Source organism: Tursiops truncatus, chromosome 8, assembly GCF_011762595.2.
Source record: "Tursiops truncatus isolate mTurTru1 chromosome 8, mTurTru1.mat.Y, whole genome shotgun sequence".
NCBI lineage: Eukaryota > Metazoa > Chordata > Mammalia > Artiodactyla > Delphinidae > Tursiops > Tursiops truncatus.
This window is the reverse complement of record NC_047041.1, coordinates 91,560,623-91,586,121: the sequence shown is the minus strand read 5'-3', so window position 1 is coordinate 91,586,121 and position 25,499 is coordinate 91,560,623. Positions and strand designations below refer to the sequence as shown.

The following is a 25,499-nucleotide window of genomic DNA, read 5'->3' as shown; positions in this document are numbered from 1 at the left end:
AAAGAATGTCCTTGCAGCAGTATTAAGGGGAATTAAATGAGTGTTTTTAGAAACTATTTGACTAGGGGGAGAGGAATAAAAAGGGTAATCAAGGTGAGCGAAGTGAGATCATCGGCTGTGTAAAACTGTTTGTAGGGGAAGTCTTTTGTGAACCTAAAGGAATGAATGTCTTGAGGTAGTATTTTGGGGGAAAATATTGAGAAGTAGATTTTTAACTAGAAAAACTCACGCCATGCACATATAGCTGCCCCCCACATTTGTGAAACAGAAACCTAGTTGTACGAACGGTTAAGTCAAACTTCCAAAATGCTTTACATATGAGTACATTCAGGACCAGCTACATGATTTGTGGGGGGTCCAGTGCAAACTGAAAATGCAAGGTCTCTTGTTTATATTCAGAATTTCAAGCAATGACAGTGGAGCTTTAAACCAAGCATGGGTCATCCTATGAGTGGGACCCTGTGTAGGGCACATGCCCATGAAGTTGGCCCTAAGCACAGTTGCTTTTACTGGCAATTTGTAACAGATGCACTCAGTGTGAAGAGGTGAAAAGACTATGGACTCTGCAAAGATAAACCTGGGTTTTAATCATAAGTATCTGCAATTTAATAATGTAGTGGCCAATGGCAAGTCACATGACCTCTTTGAGCTTCAACGGAGGTGTTACTCTTTAGCTTTCAGTATTCCTGAAAGGATAAGTAATGCTTTACTACAGTGCCTTGCAAGGAGAAAGCGTGCAATATATACTGGCTATGATGGTGATTGGACACGTGAGTTAAAAAGCTGAAACTCTTTAGTAATTACCATCTTTGTTTTCCAGTGCCTGTTCCTTTGACAGATCTTATGACATTTATAGATTTCAAGCTTCTATTTAAGACCAATTCTAGGGACACTAATAGAGCCACTGCTACTTATAGAGGAAGTAGGAGTGGGATTAAAAAGTTGAATATGAGACTTTCCTCTTCTTGAGATGCTTGTAATCTAGTGAATGGGATAAGACAAGAATACAAGTGGCTGTACTGTAATGTAGAGTAAGATAAGAAGTATTGGAGAATTACTTGACCCAAGTACTGAAGATATGTAAAGAAAAAGGAAGCCAAATATGGCTAGAGAATAGCTGCAAGATTGAGGTGGCTCCTTTATTGCTGCAGAAGATGAAATTGTTAAAGTTGAAGGAACAAGTGCTGCTACAAATTGAACTAGGCTCCACTCTTTTTGTGAGGAGTAAACTATGTGGGGTGAACTATGATTTTGGGGGTAAACTATGGTTTTTGTGGCCCCAGTGAACCATGCCTCATAGTATTCATGTACTTATGTGGATCCCTCCCTTTGAATCTGAATGACCTTGTGACCTGCTATACTCATAAAATATGACGAAAGTGACAGTGTTCTAGTTTAAGCCCAAGCCTAAAGAAATCCAGGTAGCTTTTACTTTTGTACACTTGGGGACCTTGAACAACAGTTCTGGAGAAATCATCTGGAGAGACCACAAAGAGAGTCTGAGAATCTTGGAGGAGAACTAAGGAGCCCAGCCAATAGTGAGAACTGTGACTCAGATATATGACCTTAGTGGAGCTGTTGCAAGCAGTCTCCAGATGTTTGAGCCATCCTAGCTGAGGTGCTAGATACGTCAAGAGAGCATCTAGAATACCGTGTGGAGCAGAGATGGGCAAACCCTACTGTGCCTTGTCTGAGTTCCTGACCCATAGAATGGTGAAATATAATAAGAGAGTTGTTTTAAGTCACTAAGTTTTGGGATAGTTTGTTTTATAGCAATAAAGAATCGAAACAAAAATTGGTGCCCAAATGTAGTCTGCTGCTGTAACAAAAAGTGTAAAACATGGAGCACTGGCTTTGGCAATGGGTGGTGGCAGGGAACAGAAAGCACTACGCAAGACTGGAGTGGGGACTGGAAGAGTGGTGAAAATTACTGCTGGAGGCTGGGGAATATGAGACTGGTATTACATATTGGCAGAACAGTTGGCCAAACTGTTGCCTTGGTCACGTGGAAGACAGAATGAGTATCTAATAAGTTTATGGATTTGGTAAGGAGATATCCAGGGAGAATGTGGCAAGTGCCAACTGGCTCCTTTTAACTGCCTATCATAAAGTAAAAGGAAGATCAAGATGAGCTAAAGAAAGAACTTCTAAGTTTTCAAACAAAATTTAGAGAAAGTGTGAGGAAGTTAGAACTTCCTGGGTTTGCAAATAAAACTATTTCTCCTTCCCAGCTTCCACAGCCTGCAAAAGTTAAAAAAAAAAAAAAATTACCTACAATGCTTTTTGCATTCACTTTAAATTGATGATCACAAATCTTAAATGGACACTCAACACTACCAGCTAATCCTAATATAATTTCCTAACCGACTCTTTTTCCCAGTCAGCCAGAATATTTCATAACTCCTCTTCTATCTTCAAGTCTCTAGCACCCCTCCTCCATCACTGACAACTTTATTTCAGACCTTATAGAGAAAAAAAGATGCAATTAAATAAAAATGAATTCACCTACCTGGCACTAACTCTTATTAACCTCCTGCATCTATATCCACACATTTTGCCTTTCCTCCTAACAAGAAGTGTCTCTGCTCTTGTCCAAAGCCAATCCCTCCACTTGTGCATTGGTTCACCCTCTTACTTACTTAAGGATTTTGGTCCTGCAATGATCTCTATCTTGTCTAGCAAACCCCACCTACTCTACTGGATTATTTCCACTGGCATTTAAGCATGTCTTTGGGTGTTTTTTTATAAATTTATTTATTTATATTTTTGGCTGCATTGGGTCTTCGTTGCTGCGCACGGGATTTCTCTAGTTGCAGTGAGTGGGGGCTACTCTTCGTTGTGGTGCACGGGCTTCTCATTGTGGTAGCTTCTCTTGTTGCGGAGCACAGGCTCCAGGCGTGCAGGCTTCAGTGGTTGTGGCACATGGGCTCAGTAGTTGTGGCTCGCGGGCTCTAGAGTGCAGGCTCAGTAGTTGTGGCGCACAGGCTTCATTGCTCCACGGTGTGTGGGATCTTTCTGGACCAGGCCTCGAACCCGTGTCCCCTGCATTGGCAGGCAGATTCTTTTTTTCCCAACATCTTTATTGGAGTATAATTGCTTTACATTGTTGTGTTAGTTTCTGCTGTATAACAAAGTGAATCAGCTATACGTATACATATATCCCCATATCCCCTCCCTGTTGCGTCTCCCTCCCACCCTCCCTATCCCACCCCTCTAGGTGGTCACAAAGCACCGAGCTGGTCTCCCTGTGCTATGTGGCTGCTTCCCACTAGCCATCTATTTTACATTTGGTTATGTATATATGTCCATGCCACTCTCTCACTTCGTCCCAGCTTACCCTTCCTGGCAGGCGGATTCTTAACCACTGCACCACCAGGCAAGTCCCCAAGCGTGTCTTAGTATGGCTTTAAAACATCTTCCCTTGACCCCCTATTTTTGCTAAGTTTCACAAGTGCTAATCTTATTTATCTGTTCTCTCTCATAGAAAAACTTCTTGAATGAGTTGTTAAAAGTCACCCTCTGTACTTTTTCACTTTCCATTCTCTTCCTAACTCTTTCTAAAGAACTTTTATGTTCACACCATTGAAATGATTCTTATCTAGGTCCCCAATGACCCACATCTTGCCCAAGCCAATGATGACTTCTGTCCTTATCTTACAGGATCTCAGCAGGCTTTGACACATTGACTACTCCTTCTTTTGATTTGACACTGTCTTTTCTAGGCTATTATAATGCAGACTTTATGTAATTCTCCTCTCACATACTGGTCACTCCTCGTCAGCCTGTTTTACTGACTCATCCTCTTTAACCAGACGTCTGAATGTGGGAGAAGCTCTTCTTTATTGACGTCTTTACCCTGGCTTATAACTCTGAGTACCGTTCATCTACTGATGACCCTTAAAGACTAACCTTTTTTTTCTTTTAGCAGGGGAGGGGAGCAGAATTCAGATTTATATATCCAGCAACTGTCCTGAATTCTCCATTTGGATATCTAATAAATACCTCAAAAATAGGGCCAGAATAGGAATATCGATTCTTGCCTCCTCCATCCACTCTTTTCCATGTCAAGAAATGGTGTCACTATCCAGGAATTCACACGGTCGACACATGATACCCAGACATTTCACATGTTCTCTTCAAATGCTTCTAATTGGTCTAGTCTGCGTTTTTTGTCATCTAGGCTGTGTTCCTTACTAGTGACTCATCACTATTGCTCATCTGGCGAGTGTTTTGACTTTCATTGCCTTCCATTTTGGATTAGTCTAGAATGGAAAATCAAGAGTAATTTGTGTCACTGAAATGACATGAATAATCTCTTGGGGAGACAGAATAGCAGCACTCTTCTGAAATTAGGCCACTAAGTAATCCTCTTCCGATTACCAGCACCATGAGCTCATTAGTGACCACATGGTGTCAGGACCTTGATTTCCTCTCTTAGAGGCCCAAAGACAGGCAGACTCAATCACTGCAACACCAGCAAGGACTCCACTGCAGAGAGAAGTCATGATGATACTGCTGTCAGTGTCCAAAGAAGAGCAGCTTAGTTCTAGTTGTCCCTTTTCTCATTCCCAGAATCTGAGGACAGAAGAGACTTGATTAGAATGACTGTATGCCCTATTTTTAAAATAGGCATGTTTAATAGATAATCTGTAGCTATGATCATCTAGGATTTGGTTATGTACTCTTCCAGGGAAAATCGCATATGTAGGCCAATCAGAATGATGGATTCTTTCCTGTTGTTAAGTAGCATTCACACTGCAGTTCACATAAAGGATGTCCCCTGGCCAGACTAGCCACTGGGATCACTGATCACTGATCGCTTTAGATTAGAAGGTACAAATGTTTTCCTTGTTCCCAGGTTTTTAATTCCACATCCTTTCTTCTTTGTACCTCACTACCAATCACACTATAGTTATGTTGGACAGTCTGTGGTAAACAGAATGCTCTGAAGAGAAATGAGGAAGTGTCCAGCAGTGGGGAATTAGAAAATTATCTCCCTGTTCATTGTGTGTCAAATATGGTGTTTCCTTTTCAGCTGGAGTCATCTGGCAATTAAATTCTGTGCCATTCTTGAGTAATGGGAGAAAGTCCCAGGGAATGTGTGGAAGTCTCTAGCAACATGTGCCCCTGGGGTCCCCACGTGCACATCTTACCTGAGGTTGACTTCTCCGTTGTCATCAGTCTCATCTTTTTGGTCTCTTATCCTTCCAGTTTCATTAGAAGGTGAGCTGACTCCTCAAAGGCAGGCTCCGGGCCTTCTTTTTTTGTGTGTTCCTAGTGCCTGGCACAGAGTAGTCATTAAGGAAGTTTGACTGAATTAATGAAAAAGAAAAAAAAGGAGAAAGAAAAAAAGCAAGCAAGTAAGCTAATTTATACATGAAAAAAATACAAAGGCAGTTACCGCATCCCTTTTGGGAGACAGCTACTCTGGTACAGTGGTGTCTTGTGGATATCCCAGGTTTGTTTCAATACTATAAGATTATTATCTCATTTAAGCATCAACATGAGTTCAATTATCTTATCCTAACTTTTTGATGAAGAGTCATTGAGATTACATAGTTAATAAGTGATGTTGCCAATACTCAAATATATTTCTCTCTCATAGCTTATAATTTTTTAAGCCAAACCCCACTTACAATAGAGATACTAGGTTTGCATGAAGTGTGCTGTGTTAATGTGTTGCAAGGTGCTTTTGGTGTTCAGGGGGTCTCTGCACACAGATGTGGACATGATGCCTACTTTGGGCACTCAACGGCACCAGCTATCAAATTGGCAAGGGGAGAAACCCATCTAGTCATCAATTTGGAGGCTTCTAATTTATTCTGAAGAATTGGTAAGAAATTCTTATTCCTGTATTTCCAGTTTTGCTACACTTCACCACAGAGAGATTTTTAGTGGTTGGCAAGAGCTTTCTTATTGGTTCCTCTTTTCCATCTTAGGATCTGCACTAATTAGAGTTTGCTTTTGGCTGCATGTCATTACAACCCCAAACAATGGTAGTTACATCACATTGGCGTTTATTTCCCCTGATTATCAAAAACGCCTGTCTATTCCATCATTCGATTACATTGTCAAAGACTGAAGCTCCTTTCTTTTTTCACTCTGCCATATAGATGGTGTGGTTTTCATTCTCAAGGTCACAAGGTAGCTCCTTTATCTTCTAGGCCTCACACTCACATTCCAGACAGGAAAGAGGAGGAAGGGAAAAAGGAAAACAAAAAGCAATTGAAACAGTACAAATGATTCTGTTTTCTTTTTAAAAACTTAGTATATCCATGGCCAGGAGAATGGCACAGGGCCACCTTGAAATGCCATAGAATCTGGTACACTGTTGCCTCATACAAAATAGAGTTCTGTGACTAAGGAAGAATGGAGAGTGGATGCTGCATAGGTAATGACCAGTGTTTGCCACTGGTATTGCCTGGTGTCCACCCTTGTTAAACAACATCCATACCCTTCTTTTCAGACATAGGTCAACATCCCTGAAGTCTCTTTCAATTATAGCATTCACCTCAAAGTCCCAATGTATTTGGCAGGTTCTTGAGTTCCCATAACGAGTAATTTGATGACAATTTTTGTCTGCCTCCTACACAGCCAATATACAGTTGTGGAGAAAGACGAAGATAATAAACAATAAAACAACAGTAAAACTACAATTCAAAAAAGAGGAGAATTGGAGGCACATCAGTCCAGAACAGTGATGAGACCCTCTGGGTAGTATGAGTGATGCCTTCGTGCCCTAGCACACTTGGTGGACTAAGTGCCTTGGATGTTGACTGGCAGCCTCTGGCTCTACTCCCTGGGATGATAATCCTGTCCCTTATCCTGCAAAGCCAAACTTGAGAATGTCATTGAGAAGGATGTCATTCACTGCCTCTAGAGCCCACTTCTTGTCGAGGGAAGCTAAGGGCCTGGGAATTATTTTAGGGGTTAAATTGTCACAGAGCATTAGTGATCAGGCCTGGAGTTTCTTTGGCAAAAAGTTCCCTCAGAATTCTTGGCAGGCATGTAGTCTGTTCATTGCCTTTGAGCATGATAAGAGCACACATCTTGTTTAGATGATTTTAAGCCTGAAGCTGCTTCCCTGCTACCTATTACTCTTCGTGCTGTGGCCACCACCCTGCGTCTTAGCTTAAAGGCATCTGTTCTGAGGCAGTTCAGGCAGTGAGCTTCAGTGGCAGGACAACCTCTTCACCTCCTCATTGCCAGCAGGTTAGCCACCTCCCCCTTGCAGAGAACTATTAATGAAAGGTGTTTGGGGAAGGCCTGCAGCTTTGCGGCTGCCCTTTCTAATGTTTTATTTTAGGATTATTGAAGAGCCTGGCTTTTTCAACCGCAGGGTTTCAAATTATGGGACTTCCACTTAAATTACAAGCTGCTAGCAGAGGGTTTCCTTAGGAAATTGGTGTTCCTGTCCCACTCTCGATAGTCTTACTAGCTCCAGACAAATTGCATCTGTCTCTTTCTGAACGTTGCTGAATGTGGCAAGAAGGACCCTGTGTGAGTCACTCTATTGGACACATTTTATGTGCCATCTCAGATGTTCATGGCCTAACCTACATCCCAGACTCTCAGTTTAGAGAGTCTGACACCTCCATGACCTCAGTTAACCTCAGCCACCTCCATTAGCAACCAGCTACATGCCTAGGTCTTGGGCTCCTCCTGACACTTGTGCATTGTCCTGAAATGTTACACCATAGGATGTGGGATGTGACTTCTTGGGTGCCACTGAAGGGGCCATATGATGTATCCCAGAAATATAGGGGGATTAAATTTTCATGGGTGAATTTTGTCCAAGGAGGCACAGGAGGCAGGAGGGAGAAAGGCACGTAAATTCCCTCTCCTTCCTCTTTTCAGTGGATACGTCGGGGTCACCCTTGTGACCTCGTTTTGCCATAATTACCTCCTAAAGACCCTATCTTCAGATACAATTGCATTGGGGTTAGGGCTTCAATATATGAATTTGCGGGGGGGACACCCTTCAGTCCATAGCATTCTATGTCACCATTTTCAGCATATGTGTTTAGCTATTACAGGGAAGTAACAGGAGTCAGAAAGGATATGATAGGGTTCCTTGGTTTTCATTCATTTTTCTTAGAATGCCATTGCCTTCTTTCTACATTTAAAGCAAATTCTTGTTCGAATAGAAAGGGTGGACTTTTGGGGCTCTCAGTGCCTCCCTCTCAACCTACTTATTCAGTCTTAGCTGTAACACATTTTCCTTGTACATCTTGTATGCCTCCCTGAACTTGGATACATTGTGGGTCCACTGGAATCCTGTGCTCATGGGGCATCATGAATGCTTATGCAAATGGTTGGCAAGAAACAACACATACATTTTTGTCTCCTCTGCTTTCATGCATGCTTTATTGTCTCATTAGTCTTCACTTACAAAACATAAGTTCAAATAAAATTATTAAAAATTTCAAGACAAGGGTAGCAGAACATTTAACCAAGCATCGGGCACTTCTGAGCTCCCTTGAAGCCAGTGCTTCTTAGCCAAATTCAACAAAGCTAAATTTTAGGTTCTGTTTCTTGCTACATCATTTTCTTTTTGGTACCAAGTGTGTTGGGCTGTGTGTAACAGAAAATGCTGATTAAAAATTCCTTAATCACGGAGGAATTTATTTTTCTTACATAACAATAAGTCTGAGGTGGGCAGTTCAGTATGGTTAATGGTACCACAAAATCATCATGAAATCTGTGTGTTTGTGTCATTTTGCAACCCCATTTCTAGACTGTGGCTTTCAACCTCCTGGTAGCAAGATGGTTCCTGCCCTTCTAGGCATCAGAACTGTATGCCTGGCAGGAAGAGTGAGGAAAGTAAAGAAAGGCGAAAGGTCAAAGAAACTAGCCATTTCACCTGTCTCCTAAAAGAACTTTATTTTATTTTATTTTATTGTTTTGAAGCTCCAACTAGCAACGTCTGCTCACTTCTCACTGGCCGTGATTGTATTACTTGGCCATATTTTGCTGCATAGTAAGCTAGGAGATTTAGTATTTTTAACAGAGCTCTCAAAACAAAATCAGGGTTCTGTTGTTAAGGAAGAAGGGCAGAATGGATAATGAGTAAGACACAAGTACTATCTGTTTATCAAACCATCCCCAAATTTATAGAATACTACAGTAACCATATTATAATGCTCATGGAATCTGTGGGCTAGGAATTCAGATAGGGCACAGTGGTCGGGCTCGCTTTTGGTTCCATGCTACCTTCCTCAGTTGGGAAGACTCAAATATCTGGAGTGACTCAAAAAGCAGGAAGCTGGAACTTTCAGGAGTTCCTGCTTGGGATATGTATTGAGATGGTTTTCCAGAGAAATAGAATTAATAGGATCTATCTATCTATCTATCTATCTATCTATCTATCTAACTAACTAATGAGGTTTATTATAGGGAATTGGCTCGTGTGATTCTGGAAGCTGAGAAGTCCCACAGCCTGCCATATGCAATATGGAGACCCAGGAAAGCCAGTGGTATAGTTTGAAGGCTTGAAAGCTGGGGAACCAATGGTGTAGATTCCAGTCTGAGTCTGAAGGCCTGAGAACCAGGAGCATGGAGGACAGGAGACAATCAATGTTCCAGCTCACCCAGTCAGAAGGTAGAAGGTGAATTCAACCTTCCTCCACCTTTGTGTTCTATTCAGACCCTCAGCGGATTGGATGATGCCCATACACATTGGGAAGCATCATCTGCTTTGCTTGCTCCACCAGTTCAAATGCTGTTTCTTCCAGAAACACCCAGAAATAATCTTTAACCAGATATCTGAGCACCCCATCATCCAGTCAAGTAAATACATAAAATTAGCCTTTATAGGATGGGATGACTCCAAGCTGGCCTCATCTGGGACTGTCAACTAGACATAAAGCTAGTCTATGTGGCTCTCTGAGTGCCTTAGGCTTTTCTCAGTATGGGGGCTGTTTTCTGAGAGAAAATGCTCTAAGAGATTTGGACAGAAGCTGTATGACCTATTCTGACATAACCTGTAAGTTCATGTATGTATAACCTGTAAGTTCATGTATGTTATCAGTCGTAAGTGAGTCATTAAGGCCAGACTAGATTCAAGGGGAGGGGAACTGCACCTCTTGAGGAGGTGGCAAGGTCACCTTGCAGAAGAGCATGCGTAGTGGGAGATATTGTTGTAGCCATCTGCCATAGTTGGCTATAGAGTTCAAGAATTAATGAGGTGGCTATAAAGGTACATTGTTTCCTGTGCTTTGATGTGACTCTGATCTCTAGAGGTAACATGGGAACATGGAGGGAAATGTGGGTTTTTGCAGGATTTATCACTGGTCAGAAAAATAAAATGCTCAATGTCTAACTACTCTTAGGATTCCTTTTTTGTTTGTTTTCTCAGCATTACTTAGTGCCTTGTACTTAGCGCCTCTCCTACCACTAACTCCTGGCAACTTCTATCTCTAGGTAAAAATTCCTGTGTTTAGTGGTCTTCAAAATATGCTGTACATACTCTCGGGGGTATACAAGATGATCTAAAGGGGGAAAAAGGAAGAAAGGTTTTTAAAAAAAATTTTTTTAATTGAAAACTTTTTTAATAATGGTGTGTTAGTTTCAAGTGTACAGTAAAGTGAATCCATTATACATACACATATATTCTTTTTCAGATTGTTTTCCATTGTAAGTTATTATAAGACATTGAGTATAGTTCCTGTGCTATACAGTAGTTCCTTGTTGTTTACCTATTTTATATATAGTAGCGTGTATATGTTAATCCCAAACTCCTAATTTATCTCTCCCCCACCCCACTATCCCCTTTGGTAACCATAAACTTGAAAAACCAGAATTTATATTTCTATTTTTATCTCATCTGTTTATGTTTCAATTTTTGGTAATGTTTTTAAAATGCACACAATACATTAGCACTGTGATACTACATATAATTTATAAATAAATAAACGTATATCGGGAGGGTTGTTAAAAAATTGATTAATGATAAAGATAAAAAAAAAAAAAAATGTCATGAAAAACCTAGGGGTGAAACAGGAATAAAGACACAGACTTACTAGAGAATGGACTTGAGGCTATGGGGAGGGGGAAGGGTAAACGGTGACAAAGCGATAAAGAGGCACGGACATATATACACTACTAAACGTAAGGTAGATAGCTAGTGGGAAGCAGCCGCATAGCACAGGGAGATCAGCTCGGTGCTTTGTGACCGCCTGGAGGGGTGGGATAGGGAGGGTGGGAGGGAGGGAGACGCAAGCGGGAAGAGATATGGGAACATATGTGTATATATAACTGATTCATTTTGTTGTGAAGCTGAAACTAACATACCATTGTAAAGCAATTATACTCCAATAAAGATGTTTAAAAAAAAAAAAATTGATTAATGATAAAGATAGATGACCGAAAAAAGTTTTTAGACTACTGGCTCAGATTTAGCACCAAAGGCAATTTTCTCTGGGGTGGAAGTGGCGTAGTTGTTTACACATGGACTTTTTCATAGCCAAATGGAACAGTGAATGAAGAACGAAGAGGCTACTGGAAAAGTATGGTCTCTGAGTTGGTGTTTGGATTCCCCAAATGAGATTCTAAAAGATTCTGCAATTACTACTCAGTTTTTGCCTTCTTAGTTAGGTTGTATGCTCCATGGAAACAGGGGCCATTTCTGTCATTCATTCAGGTACATGCGTGGCAGAGTTTTAGGATCTGTGGACACAGGAGAGAACAAGACACTTAACATCTTGTTTCTTCTGAAGTGTATTTTCTACAATAAGAAAGAAATAGTAAACAAGTAAACAAATAAGAAAATTTCAGATAGTGGTAGGTTCTATGAAGAAATAAAAGAGGGTAATAGGAGACGGGGTACAATATTACATTAGCTATCCATGGAAGACCTCTCTGAGAAGGTCCCATATGAGCTGAAACCTGATTGATAACAAGTCAGCCACATGAATATCAAATAGGTTTGGAAATTTGATAGAAGGTAGGAATAATGCATGGATTTTCATTTGTTTCACTGATGGATTTTTATTTTTATTTTTGATTCTCCAGGGTCTTGCTTTATTTATTTATTTGGCTATGTGGCATGTGGGATCCTAGTTCCCTGACCAGGGATCGAACCCATGCCCCCTGCATTGGCAGTATGGAGTCCTAACCACTGGACCACCAGGGAGGTCCCTGATTGAGTTTTAAAATCAAATAAAGCCTGGGGGTGGGGGGCAAGTGTTATGGAAAGCCTCCGTGCCCAGAAATATGGGGATTGGTAGAGGGCAGTGGGCAGTGGTGACACAGTGTCTAGGTAGAGAGGGCCTGAAACTGCTACAGTGGCCTTTCTGTGGCTCCAGGGTATAGTGGGAAAAGAGCCAACAATTTTTCATACCTTTCTAAAAAGGGCCTGGAAGTAACTGGTGGATCTGGAGAGACCTTGGGGTCACTACGTGGATGACTTAGTGACCTGAGTGGCTTGATCACTGGGACCAGATAGGAACTTGTGTCTCAATGGATATCAGTGTGGCATCCACCCATTATCACACTTTGGAGCCTGTGGCCCATGAATGTCATATTCATTCTACTGGGCACTGAGGATAAAATGGTAAATGAGTCAGTGCCCTTACAGCCTTTCTAGTTCTCTCCTCACCTGAGAGGGTCACCATCTCCTTGTATGTCGGTTTGGGATCTACAGATCCCAAAGAAGCAGATACAGAGACAAAATTAAAAATGCAAAAATGTTTTTGGAGGTCAAGCCCACAAAAGATAGAAGAGGAGAAGAAACAGGAGTAGGAAGAGGAAGTCTTCAGACCATGATGCTGGTCTGACCCTGTGAATGGAGAGGGGAAAGAAAGGAGGATTGGGTGGAAAGATCCTCAGACCTCAGTGCAATTCTCAGAACGTCTCATCTAGCCCAAGGGGGAGCTATAGACAATGATTATTTGTTGGAGGAATCCTGTGCTGGGCAAAAATTATGAGGTTCTAGAACTGCTGTGCTCAGGGAGAGCATGGAGCATAGCCTTGGCCCAAAGACACTGAAGCTGGGGCTGTCCGCTAACAGCACTCCTCCCACCTTTCTCTCTCCCTCTTTTTAAAATTTAGAAATTTTTGTTGGAGTATAGTTGATACACAATGTTGTGTTAGTTTCAGGTGTACAGCAAAGTGAATCAGCTATAGGCCATACAGAGTACTGAGTAGAGTGTTCTCATATAGGCCATACAGAGTACTGAGTAGAGCTCCCTGTGCTATACAGTAGGTTCTTATTAGTTATCTTTTTTATATAGAGTAGTGTTTATATGTCAGTCCCAATCTCCCAATTTGTCCCTCCCCCCCCTTATCCCCTGGTAACCATAAGTTTGTTTTCTACAGCGCCTTTCTCTTGGAAGGAGAACTGAGGTGTGTCTTCAGGGCTGCTGTGCGTTGTTCTTGGCAAGCATCCCTCTTGCCAGCTTCTGTGGGTATTTTCATTTGAGAATGCCACCCCAGGGCCCTGCCCCTTATCCAAATTAATTTAATGAGTTCTTTAGAAAAGAAATGTGGAGCAGTTTTATTCTTACTGATACTTATCTCAAGGAATGTCATTAATTATCAAGACAAAATTCATGGCCATTAACGTTTATTAATTAATTAGTTTTTGTGTGTGCGGTTTGGAATCCTGGAGGATGAAGATTCTGACTATGAACTCAAATCAGCGAATGCAAACTGTGACTGATGTGAGTGGGCTGGAAACTTCTGTGATGGGAGCTGAGGCCCAAAGATGGTAAAGGGACACAGACACATGCACTGCGGAGAACAGGGGAATGAAGGCACCTGGGATCACCTGGAAGTGTTGCAGCCGTACTTACAGGATGTCTAAGTCCTGAGGAGTAAAACAAACGGGCAGAGGATTAGGGTTCAGTGAGTGTTAGAGTCTCAGCTGCATTGAGCCCCTGGAAGTGGTCGAAGCAGCCCGGGTTGTGGATCAGGAATGACTGCACGCCCTTCACTTCTACCCAGAAACCATCACCCATCCTGGAGCACAGTGGGAGTGCCTCTCCCATAGGTCCAAGTAAACTCTCCCTGTTGAAAGTGTTCCTTAAAGTTGCCGCCTACTTGAGATACACTTTTAGCGCCTGATTACTCTGGTTTGACTTTCTTTTTTCCTGAAATCGATGGCCAAGTTATTACTTATTCTTTTCTCTTTTTTCAGATGCCATTAGTGGTTCTCTGAGGTAACACATGCTTGACCCACTGGTGACCAGGAGTCTCCAACCAGCTGTCTGACCTAGCTTGAGAAATATATGGATTTTTCAAGAGTGAGTAGCAAGTCACCAGAGTGGCACTGGAAAGGGAAAGGGGAGGGAAGAAAATAAATTGAGTTTGAATGGCGGCAAAACAAATTCCATATTCACTCAGGCATTCAATATATAGAGGAAGTTGTCTGATTCCTTGGTAATTAAACTTTAAAGAATGGCTTGTTTGGCCCCAAGTAAACAAACATAATGATCCTTTGTCCACAATAAGACTGGTACATGTGATTTCTCACTGAGACTTTCTGTTTTAAGCTGTCGCTGAGTCCTGAGTAGGAAAATTGGGCTTCATTTTAGTCCATTTTCTTGGATTAGAAGAGAGTGAGCGTGATGTGGGAGAGAGGAATGTCCGTGTTTGCTGTGACAAGGGAGGAGTCTGAGCTAGGCTGGGATGCTACTAGAAGGAAAAGAAATTATAGAATTTGAGGTGTTAGCGACCTTAGCATCTACTCCAACCTCTCATTTAGCAGATGTGGAAACAGAGACTTAGAGAAGCTAAGAGGCAGACTGGTGGAGCAGAAAGAAAACTGGAGTCAAGAGATCAGAGTTCAAGTACCACCTGTGACAGTTAATGATCTCTGTGACTTAGCTTTGATAAGCGCCTTCCCCCTGTAACCTGACCTTCCTAGGCTTCTGGAGGCAATGTGGAAAACGCAGAAGCCAAATGTGACTTCCAGAATCTTAGGCAAAGTTCCTGATATTTGCTGGCATTTTGAATGTAAATATAGGTATAGGTTAAACCCTGCTGGCAGATTGCTACATTCCTTGCAGTTCAGTCCCTCAGATCCTCATAACAACCCTCAACTCCTAACACATAGTGGTCATGACAGCCTGGCAAATGCAGTCCTTATTCCTGTTCTGGAAGTGCTTCTCTTGATGTTCTCATCTGGTGATTCTTGGATGTTGATATGCATAGGCCAGTTAACATTCGAGAGCTTCCATCTGGCTTCTTGGCTTTAAAATCATAAGTATTTCCTCACACCTAGCACCACTAGGTAGGCCTACATACACATGGAGGGACAACAAAAAAATTGAGATTAAGCCATCTAACTCAAACGTCATAAAAATTGGAGCTTAATGTGAAATAACTGAAATATATTAAAGTGATAACAGTACCTTGGAGAGCAAAGAAGAAGAGACACTAGGCTAGGGCAGACCTCTGCTCTTTCCGGGGGACAGTGACTGTTGCTCACCCAATCACATACAGTCCTCAGAGTTTTAAGTCTTTCCCACATACATAACTTCTCGCAGCTGTTGTTTCTTCATCTTCTAGGCGGCAATCATATCTAACCTTGCTCTTAAGGCTGTTGAGGGGACCCAAATTAATGGTGGCTTTATAAACCTTGAAAGTACTATTAAAATATTAAGTGGTTTATTAGCTAGTTAGTAGCATTGGGCTAGAACTGAGGATTCCTGACAGCTAACTCAGGTCTTTTTTCGTGGCTCTGGGGAGAAAGTTGTAAATAAAGGTAGGTTGTAGAGAAGACAACTAATGTTTAGAGACAAAAGGAAGTCAGCACTAGTACCATCCTTCTTGAAAAGACAGTTAAAAAAATCATAGTATATAATTTTATTCAAGTCATAGTTAAGGGCGTAGAAACTACATGAACCTATGTTCCGAAGAGGAAGGACAGTAACTAAACTGTTCCTTTTGAGTGGAGACGTTCCCCAAGTCCAGGCACAAAGCTGATTTGCTTCTCCTCTGTCTCCCGAGTGAAGGTGAGGCAGAGGGTGGCCACGGACTAACTTAAAAGCTGAGGATAGCAAAGCGTGAATTCTCATAAATAAAACTCAAAGATTTCCTGAGACCAGAAGGCAGGACCAACCTGCAAGAGAAAAAGAGAGTCTCAGAAATTGGTCTCTTTACTAATGCTTTTGTCCTAAGTAATATTTCTCCAATTATCATCCAGATAGCATCATATTTCATTTTTCTGCTTCAACTTCTAATTCTTTAGAGAGGCCCCTAGAAATCCATGTGCCATTTTGTGAGATGGAACCCAGGATATGATCATCATTATTATTATTATCATCGAAGATAAAGAAGTCTATCAATTTCACTATTTCCTGCTGCCTGCATAATAATTCAAGCTCTGTCTTGGTCATCTACTTTAAGGCACAATATAATGACATTGCTGGGAACTGCATATATCCACTCACTCCAAAGCCACCTGCTTTTGGTTCAGCTTTAATAGATCAAATTCTATGCAAAAAAGTTATGAGAACAATGACTGTATTTCTTTGAGAGCTAGGGAACCTTATCTCTACAAAAGCGGGTCTGAAGAGTTTGCTACTCAGTGAGTACCAATTTGTTTATGGGAAATGACATGTGATTTCTAAATGGTATTCTATCTTATAAAACTTTAGCAAAGTATTCTGAGTTATTAAACAAGGACCCAAGGCATGTCAGCAGTTGATTTGCTCCATATTTGCTTATTTGGGAAGACGGTGAGAGCATAGTTCATAGGAACATCATGACCTTTCATCTCCAAAAGTTCCTCCAGCCCACACTCATTGAACACCTTGTGCATGCAAAGCACCAGGTCCAGCACTGAGCGTGCAAAATAAATAAGACCTTGTCTTCATACTTGAGCATGTCCAGCAGATGAAAATAATCTCTCTTCTCCTCTTCTCTTCATGGGGTGTGTGAGAGGGGTTCACAGAGCTTCCGTGAATGATGCTAAATTCCCAGAAGTCTTGTGTAAAGATCTGGCCACTTTTTCAACACCTTTATCTGTGTGGTTTTTAAGCCAAGTATACAGACAGAACTGTCCTTGATTGTATCTGTTTGCCAATGTGACTATAGCTATTGGATCTAGAAGCCTGCAATGAATAATCAAGTCTATGTAATGTGGTGTATGGTAAATGCTACAAGAGATGTATTTATGAAGACCAGTGGAAGCAGAGAAGAGAGTTTAGTAATAGAGGAAATAGTAGTTGAGCCTGACCTTAAAAGGAGAGTTAGATTTTTCCAGGTAAAAATGTGGACGAAGGTATCCAGGGAGGAAGCAGCCTGGGTGGAGGCACAGAGGTGTGAGAGAGTATGGCACTTTGGGGCATTTCCATAGTAATTGTAATGTACGGTAGTAGGAAGAGCTGACCCTGGATGAGTAGGCTGGGCCAGTCTGTGAAGGGGATGCTCTTTCTATATTAGGTTATCTCTGTCTTGTTCAGTCTGTTCGTATCTTCCTGGGCGATGGGCAAATTGAGCAATTAGTATCTTGTTCACACTTCTCTTCCGATATTGTAACTCAAGATAAACATGTGCTTCTAAATATCAGTGTGTCTGAAATTCCAGATGGAACTCGACTTCCCCACTCTCTTGCCCACTCCTCCCCCATCCATAGAAACCCTTCTTCTATGCAAGTCATATGACATTCAAAGTTGTTTTTATTTACTCATGGACACTGCTTTTGTCAGGAATCACATTTCTGCTTAAAACCGTATCCTACGAATTAAAGTGTTAAAGCAGGAAAAAAAAGTTAATAAATTCACAGCTTTTTCTAATTAATGATTATATGCTGAAATAAAAGTTGTTAAAATATTGATAAAAAGAAATTTGAGGAAGCAGATTGAAAGCAAGACTGATGAGACAGGTAGAGAGGTTCTTCAAAGGGAAGTGCTATTTCCCTACCAAACTTGGTAAAGCCTTCCCCCAATGCTTGCTTGCCCTGACGCTAGAAAGTTGTGCCTGTGACATGGCTACAGTACTTTCAGTTAAATGTGTACTTGGCTTTTTTTTATGTATGTGTGTTTAGTCTTTCCCAACATGCCAATCATCTAAGGGGGTTGATAAACAAATTTTATCCTGTTTGTACCTCTCACATTTTATAAATTAAGGATATTTAAGCCATGTATAATATGAGTTCACTCATATGGGTTTATCATACTTATGTGACACTTTCGTGGCTCAGTAGTAGTGGGAAAGATGAAAGCTTAACTCGTGTGTTGTCTCTCTTCTGTTGAGGGCCTGGGACTGGCATCCGTGAGACTTGCATATCACAGTCCTCGGCTGGACTTCTGTGCTATCATACATAATGTATAACCCATAACATGTAATATTTGGTATGTGATATATAATATATATCGTTTAGTCAAATGATGTATAATACTATTGCATGATGTATTATATATAACAATCATCTTTCCCTTTGCTCACCTCATCAGAGCTATTGCTGATCCCCGAGTTGACAGCCTATGGGGTTATGGACATCCTTAGCCATGTCTAATTTTGGTCTTGATTTCATAACTGCTTAAAAATGAAAGACTCACTTCCTCTTCTTGTGCCATGCCCCATTTTACAACAATCTGAGACTGGTTAGGTGTTGTGGCTCAAAGTCCCCCCAGACCTGGCTATAAATTTCTGTTCTGCCACTCACTTGTTAAATAAATCTTGAGCAGATTACTTGTGTAAACTTTATTTTGCTTCTCTGGAGAATGAGAAATAATAACTAATTTAGGGTGGATTCCCTAACCTGTTTTATAGGCTTGTTGTGAAGACCGAGACAATTTTTTATAGTGTATTTGCCTGGTGCCTGGCTCATGGTAACTGATCAATAAATTCTAACTGTTATTATTGTCATCTATTGAGATGTTCAGTGCGTTGCTGTTGTCTTATTTGCAGACATCAGGGTAGATCATGTATCATAAAACATTATAAAACAAAGGGGGATTGAATGAAGTGCTGATAACCCCTGGGTGTGGTTAATCCCTTGGGTGTGGTAGTTACTCTTACAATTTGATCACCTTTAAGTTGGTGAATATATTATTTCTAAATCCATTAATTGAATTCCTTGTAGTAGCTATATCATGTTACTGTTGGCTTGGGTTTGGAAACCGGACCCTCGTGTGCCTCCTAAATTCATCCTAAGAAATTAGCCTGTGATTTAGGTGAATGCTGACAGGTTGGTGGTGTGGCCTGGTTGTGAATGCAGCCCTGAACCTTACGGAAAGCTAGAAGTTCAAGAACACTCCTGTCTTTTTCAGAAAACACCTGAACTTTCTATGAATGATGCTACATCACCAGAAGTCTCATGTTGGGATCGGGCTTCTTTCTCAATGTTTTTCTCCATATGCTTCCTAACAGAGCACTGAGATAGAATCATCCTTGATGGTGTTTATCTGCATGAATGTGGGAGGTGGGGAGAGAGGGAGAGAGAGAGAGAAAAAAAGAGAGAGGCTGAATATAGCCATTGAGGTCAGAGGAGACCCTACAAAGAATAATGAAGCTCATTAAGCTCATAGCCTTTTGGTTCTGATCCATGAGGTGTGCGTATGCTGTCACTAGAAGACACTGGTGTATACATACAGCTGACCCTTGAGGAACACAGGTTTTGAATTGTGTGGGTCCACTTATATGTCGATTTTTTTTTTTTTGCGGTACGCGGGCCTCTCACTGTTGTGGCCTCTCCCGTTGCGGAGCACAGGTTCCGGACGCGCAGGCTCAGCGGCCATGGCTCACAGGACCAGCCACTCCGCGGCATGTGGGATCTTCCCGGACCGGGGCACGAACCCGTGTCCCCTGCATCGGCAGGCGGACTCTCAACCACTGCGTCACTAGGGAAGCCCTCTTGTGACTCTTTTGAAGACACTAATTCTATTCATGAGGGCTTCACCCTCAGGACTTCATCTAATCCTTCCTTAACTCCCAAAGGCCCCACCTCCCAGTATTACCACACTGGGGAGTAGGGTTTCAACATAGATATTTTGCTGGGAAACATTCAGTCCATAACTTCTGGTGACCTAGGTCATATTGAGGAATAGGATTTGTTTTTCTGGATTGTGATTTTATATCATAATGATGATCTCCTTGGGGAAAAAAAAGTCACCTTATGAAGTCCCAGAAGAATGCATTTATTAGAATGTTTATTGGCTTAAGAAAAGGAGAGAGGCAAATACTCAGAAACTTGATACCAAGGAGGATAATAGATGAAGTAAAGGAACAATAATATGATAATGTCTTATATATGGCATTTACAGTTTTCAAAGTGTTTTTGTAAGATTCTAATAACAATACTGTGAAGTTTTCAGAAATAATGAAGATCTACATTTCTCAGATGAAGATATTCTTCATGAGTCCCAGAGAGTTTAGCTGGTTTGTTTTAGGTCCCACAGTCATTAAAGAATATGTCTGAGATTAGAATCTAGATCTCTTGATTATAGCCATTATTGTAGAATATACTAGTATTTTTTGATAATAATTTTTTCCACATATGAGACTTGCTTGTGATTTTGGAAGCAGTCTTTTAGGCCATAAGGAATTTAAAATTTTTCATAGTTTTCTTCATGGTTTCTTTCTACGTATTTGACATTAGAATATCTTCCCCAGTTTGTGATGAACTCTTGACTTGTCCTGTTGAGCAGGGGTCCCCAACCTTTTTGGCACCAGGGACCGGTTTCGTGGAAGACAGTTTTTCCACGGTCCGGGGTGGGGAGCGGCAGATGAAGCTTCACTTGCTAGCCCACCGCTCACCTCCTGCTGTGTGGCCTGGTTCCTAACAGGCCGCAGACCGGTATCGGTCTGTGGCCCGGGGTTTGAGGACCCCTGCTGAGGATTTCATCCCTTGAAAGGTAATAAAAAAGATGAAGGAAGATTTCTAATTTTAGACTCATTTCTGACCAAGACAATTGAAGTAGAATTGAAGGACAACTTGGAAGAATATTAACAACAGTATTCATAATAGCGATGAGAGCAAATGGCGATCATAGTCAGGCATTTATCTTAGATCCTAGGAGGGATATATTTCAAATAGTTCACATAAAAGATGGCTAAGAGCAGCAGGAGAGTTTAGAAAAGAGAAAAGGCTGACATTGAGGTCACATATTATTCCTTTGAAAAAGAAAGTAGTGGTGGTGTGACTTCATGGACATCTCTGAGCTTGGATTTAATTTGTTACAAAAGGAGTATATACAGCTGACCCTTGAACAATATGGGTTTGAACTATACAAGTCCACTTATACATGGATTTTTTTCAATAACTATACAGTTGGCCCTTTGTATTCGTGGGATGGATACCAAAGAGTGGAATAAACTTGCAAGGACAACATTGACAAAACTATGAAGAATCAGTGCAGCTCAATGAAATGTGTGCTACAGAAAATGAAGTGTTTCATTTATCCATATTTAAAGCAAGAAGAACCAGGAAAGGATGGGCTTACCTCTTGGGCAGATGGTGTATAGTTAACTGATGAAAGGAAGGAGAATGATTCAATGTCTATTTTGTTTCCATCCTCTACATGAAAGCAATGACCTTCATGTTGGAAAGGGCAGGAAGGCGTGGTTACCAGCCTGAATTTTAATAGATGTAAATACTTAAGACAGTGCCAGCAACATAGTAAGTACTCAACACATGGCGTTAAAATTTCTCTTTTCCTTTTTAAAGAGAATTGCCAGAAATAAAAAAGGTGCTGGATGATAGAAATGGGAAAATTACTAATTTTCAAAAAGGGAAGTAAGATGAATTCTGAAAAGAACACATCAATTAATGTGACATCAATCCCTGGTCAAATTCAGGGACAAAATATTTAGAGAAGGATTGTGAGTAGTTTGGAAAGGAAGTTGAGATTATTGAAAATAATGAGTTCCAAATGACGAAGTCTGACTAAACTTATCTGATTTCCTTTGTTTGTTCTTTTCATTGAGGGTTTTTATTATGGGAATGTACTAGATGGAAAATATCCATATTTTAGTAAAATATTGGAAAAATTGCCCATAAGTTGTGCTTTCTCATGCATTTTGCCCATGCTCTAATCTCTGTTTGGAAGCTCGTCCTCTCCTCATCTGCTGATAATTGCCTCCTTGTGTGAGGCAGGATAATACTTTTGGAATATTAACCAACATTTAAAAAAAGTCCTTTCCAACCTTGGCCCTCCTTGAGTCAACTAGGCTGTCTGCAAACATTACTTTAGGTAAGAAAAGACACATCAAAAAGAAGCTGTGGAAAAAGATAGTCTGTTGTTGGCTTTGGATTTCAAAAATCTAAGTCTTCAGGGAAACAAAAAACTCTGGGCTAGAAAAAAGATGTGGAAGAATACTTTGATGTATAAAAATAAAACCTTTCCTCGTGGAGAGTAGATAATGAAAAGTAGAGGCCTGAAATGAGAGGACTAGATCTAGTGAGCACCTGGCACTTGGCATTGCTACTTGACCTTCCCATTGTCCTTTATGACCTACCTTTCTGACAGCAGTATCGTCCACTGATAGCCTGGCATGAATGATGCCTGTCTGCTCCATGTATATCTCACTCTATGTGTACAACTCTCCCTTTAATGCCTATGACAGTTACAAGCCTAGAGCTGGAGGATGGGAAACTGAGACCCTAGTCTAGAGGGGAGGTAATCATGTGAAAGGGACCTGTCCTTGGGTAATCCTAAGCAGAATCAATATTTTTCCTCCTTTACCAACCACCCTTGCTGTTAGACTACTGTAAAAGTCTACCTTTTCACATTCTTGAGACATAACTCAAAAAAAAAAAAATGGCAGAGGGGAAGGAAGAATCTTACATTCTTTTCTGAGGTTTCCTCAACAACCCCAGGTAGAGTCCAGTCCTCCTTCTTGAGCTCCTCTTGGACTGCAAGTCCACTTGTAGCATAGGACCCATCATAGGGAACTGCTTTATTGACTGCATGATCGTTTCCTCATTTGACTGTGAGCCTCTCCAGGGCAGGGAATAGATTTTATTATATTTGTATTTCTTGGCACACAGTAGAGACTAAACAAATGTTTATGGGTTGAATTGAAGATGGTTAAATGTGTGGAATTACCTAGGTTCATAAGTGCTGAAATATGTACTCAAAGAATGTTGACTAATGTGTCAATGTGGGCTTTGAACTCTCTCTCTATGAGGTTTCTAGGTTCAGAGCCTTACTTTTTTGTTTCTATTAATGATCAGAATGAGATTATAACTCACTGATTACATTTTGGAGTGATAGGAAGCTGGAAGGGAACGTTAATACACTGATGAGAGTCAGAAGCAGAATAGTTGAAACAATGAACCAAATATAATTTAATTAGGAGTAAATATAAAATACTACAGTAAGGGTAAAAAAAAAACAACTGAGTTACAAACTAGAGGGATATATAGCTTAAAATAAAGTATTCATTAAAGATCTTTCCAGAGCTTTAGTTTATAAGCTTATATGGACCAAAGTATCATGCAGCTTTTACTATACTATATATTATTTAATGCAATTTTGGGTATTATTTATAGAAATAAAAGGAAGAGATGCACTAAGGCAAGGGTCCTACTGTATGCCTCATTGATGAAATCATGGCTGAAATATTGGGTACAGTTTCATATATAATATTTAAAAAGGATAATGCTGGATAATTTAGGAGAAAATATTTGTGGAAACTACATTTTTATGATAATTGAGAAGGGGTTGGGGCTAGACCAATCCTATAAAATTAGATATTTCCATCAATGAAGTGACAGCTTTGGGACAGTCTTTACCTCCCTCCACTGGAAGAGTTTAAACTGAGAAAAGGACGACCATCAGCATATGGGATCCCTGAAATGCACAGGTGATTGGATTCAGATGAGCTATAAGGTGGTCTCCAATTCGAAGACAAGGCACTCTTTCCATGTATGCTTCATGGTTTAGTTGGAGAGTACTCTGTGGATGTGGATGGATGGAAGGGCCTTTTGACCAAATGGCAGAAATGATGGAGAGACCTGCTTAGCTCAGAACAGAGCTTCCCAGACTTCTTTTATCCTTCACTCCATATGCAGGCCACGCAGAAGGCAAAGATCTGGGCTGTTGGACAGTAACTCATGTGAAAGGGAAGGATATAATTCCTTGGTGGATAGGAACCGTGAGGAAGAATGATGATGCTACTCTATGTTCTGTGACTCGGTACCAGGAGAAATAACGGGACTTGATCAATGGGAATATTTGGGGGAGGGGAAGGGATACCGATGATGAAGAGGTAAGTGTGGGTCTCATCTGAGAGAATGATGATGTTTTAGCCCCACAGTCCAACTCTGAGTTCAGCAGGTGAGTCTGGGACAATTGATGACTTCTGACACCCAGGCAGTTGCAGGAATTCTGAGCTATGTGCCGTGGCCAAGCAGCTCTCAGTGCTGGAGACAGCTTCATTACTGGGGACCCAGCCTTCACTGAGCAGCAGACCTTCTTCCATCAGTCAAAGATGAATGAGGAAATCACCCAGGCTCTACATGTTTTTAATATTCCTCTCTCTCTTTTGTCGAGACCAGCTTTGGTTTATGTACTCTGCTGCCTCCCCTGCGGAAGACCTCTGGCATCACCCACCCCTCTAATGATATGTGAAACATGGGAAAGAGGATCTTATCAAAGGACTCGAAAGGTTGGGTATCTCTGCAGCAATCAAAGAGTGACAGAGTGTGCCCTGGCTTGCCCAGGAATAGGCAGAGGTTCACTGCTGCTTTAATTCATCAATAGGGTTCCAATCCCATTTCTGAGCATGGAGTGAATAGAACTTCTTCCAAGAATCAGAAAGGACAAATTAAGCAAAGCTTAATTTCCTGCCAGAAGAAAGCAAAATGTTATCCTTATGTTAGAGGCAACATGAAATGGTGTACAGCTATGTAGCACTTAGTCAAATTCAGTGTCCTTTATCTTCAAATTACAGAGAAGTACAGTCCCTGAAAATCTCTAAATCACAAAGCATACTTACAGTTTTCTTCCTAGTGAGTTCAAAGAGAAAATGTAGTAAGTGGATGTAAACCTCGTGCAATTTTTTCTGGTATCCTTCTTTCCAAAGCTGCCAACTGCCTCCCAGGCTGTGCTGCAGGTGCCGCCTCTCCTAGCATCCTTGCCAAGCACCCCGTGTAGGTGGGGGTGTGCCGAGAAGCCCTGATGCTCCAAGATGAAGCCACACTGAGCAATCCCTTCACCTCTGAACTTAGATAAAATGGCACACCCTGGGGAACAGAACCAGCTTTCCTGGGCAACCATCAAAGGGTCAGATAACAGAATTCAGAAGCGTGGAAAAGCCAGCTCTCATGGAGTAAATTTTCACCAGTGGAAATGGAAACTGGGAAGATAAATTTCCTGTCATTTCCCCTCTGAGGTGGACTGCTCCAAGGTGCACTTTCTTCTTGCCAGCCTTCTGGAGAAGTCCTGCCTGCTGAGGGAATGTGCCTGGCGAGGGGTGTGCAGCACCTCCTCGTGGCTCACTGTGAAGTGCTGACTGGCGTGTCAGCACACTGCCTCTCACTGCCCATCTTTCCTTAGCTTGCTTCCCCTTATTTCCTTCCCTGTACCACTCTGGATTTGCACCTT

General features: G+C 41.3%; 1 long non-coding RNA gene across 1 annotated transcript in view; it reads left to right on the top strand.

The window, feature by feature from the left end:
• Positions 1-25,499, top strand: part of LOC141279277 (uncharacterized) — a 490,124-nt gene that overhangs the window by 98,632 nt on the left and 365,993 nt on the right. The window contains exon 2 of the long non-coding RNA XR_012333249.1: positions 14,138-14,243. This is a non-coding gene — a long non-coding RNA (uncharacterized lncRNA). The remainder of the gene's footprint in view (positions 1-14,137; positions 14,244-25,499) is intronic.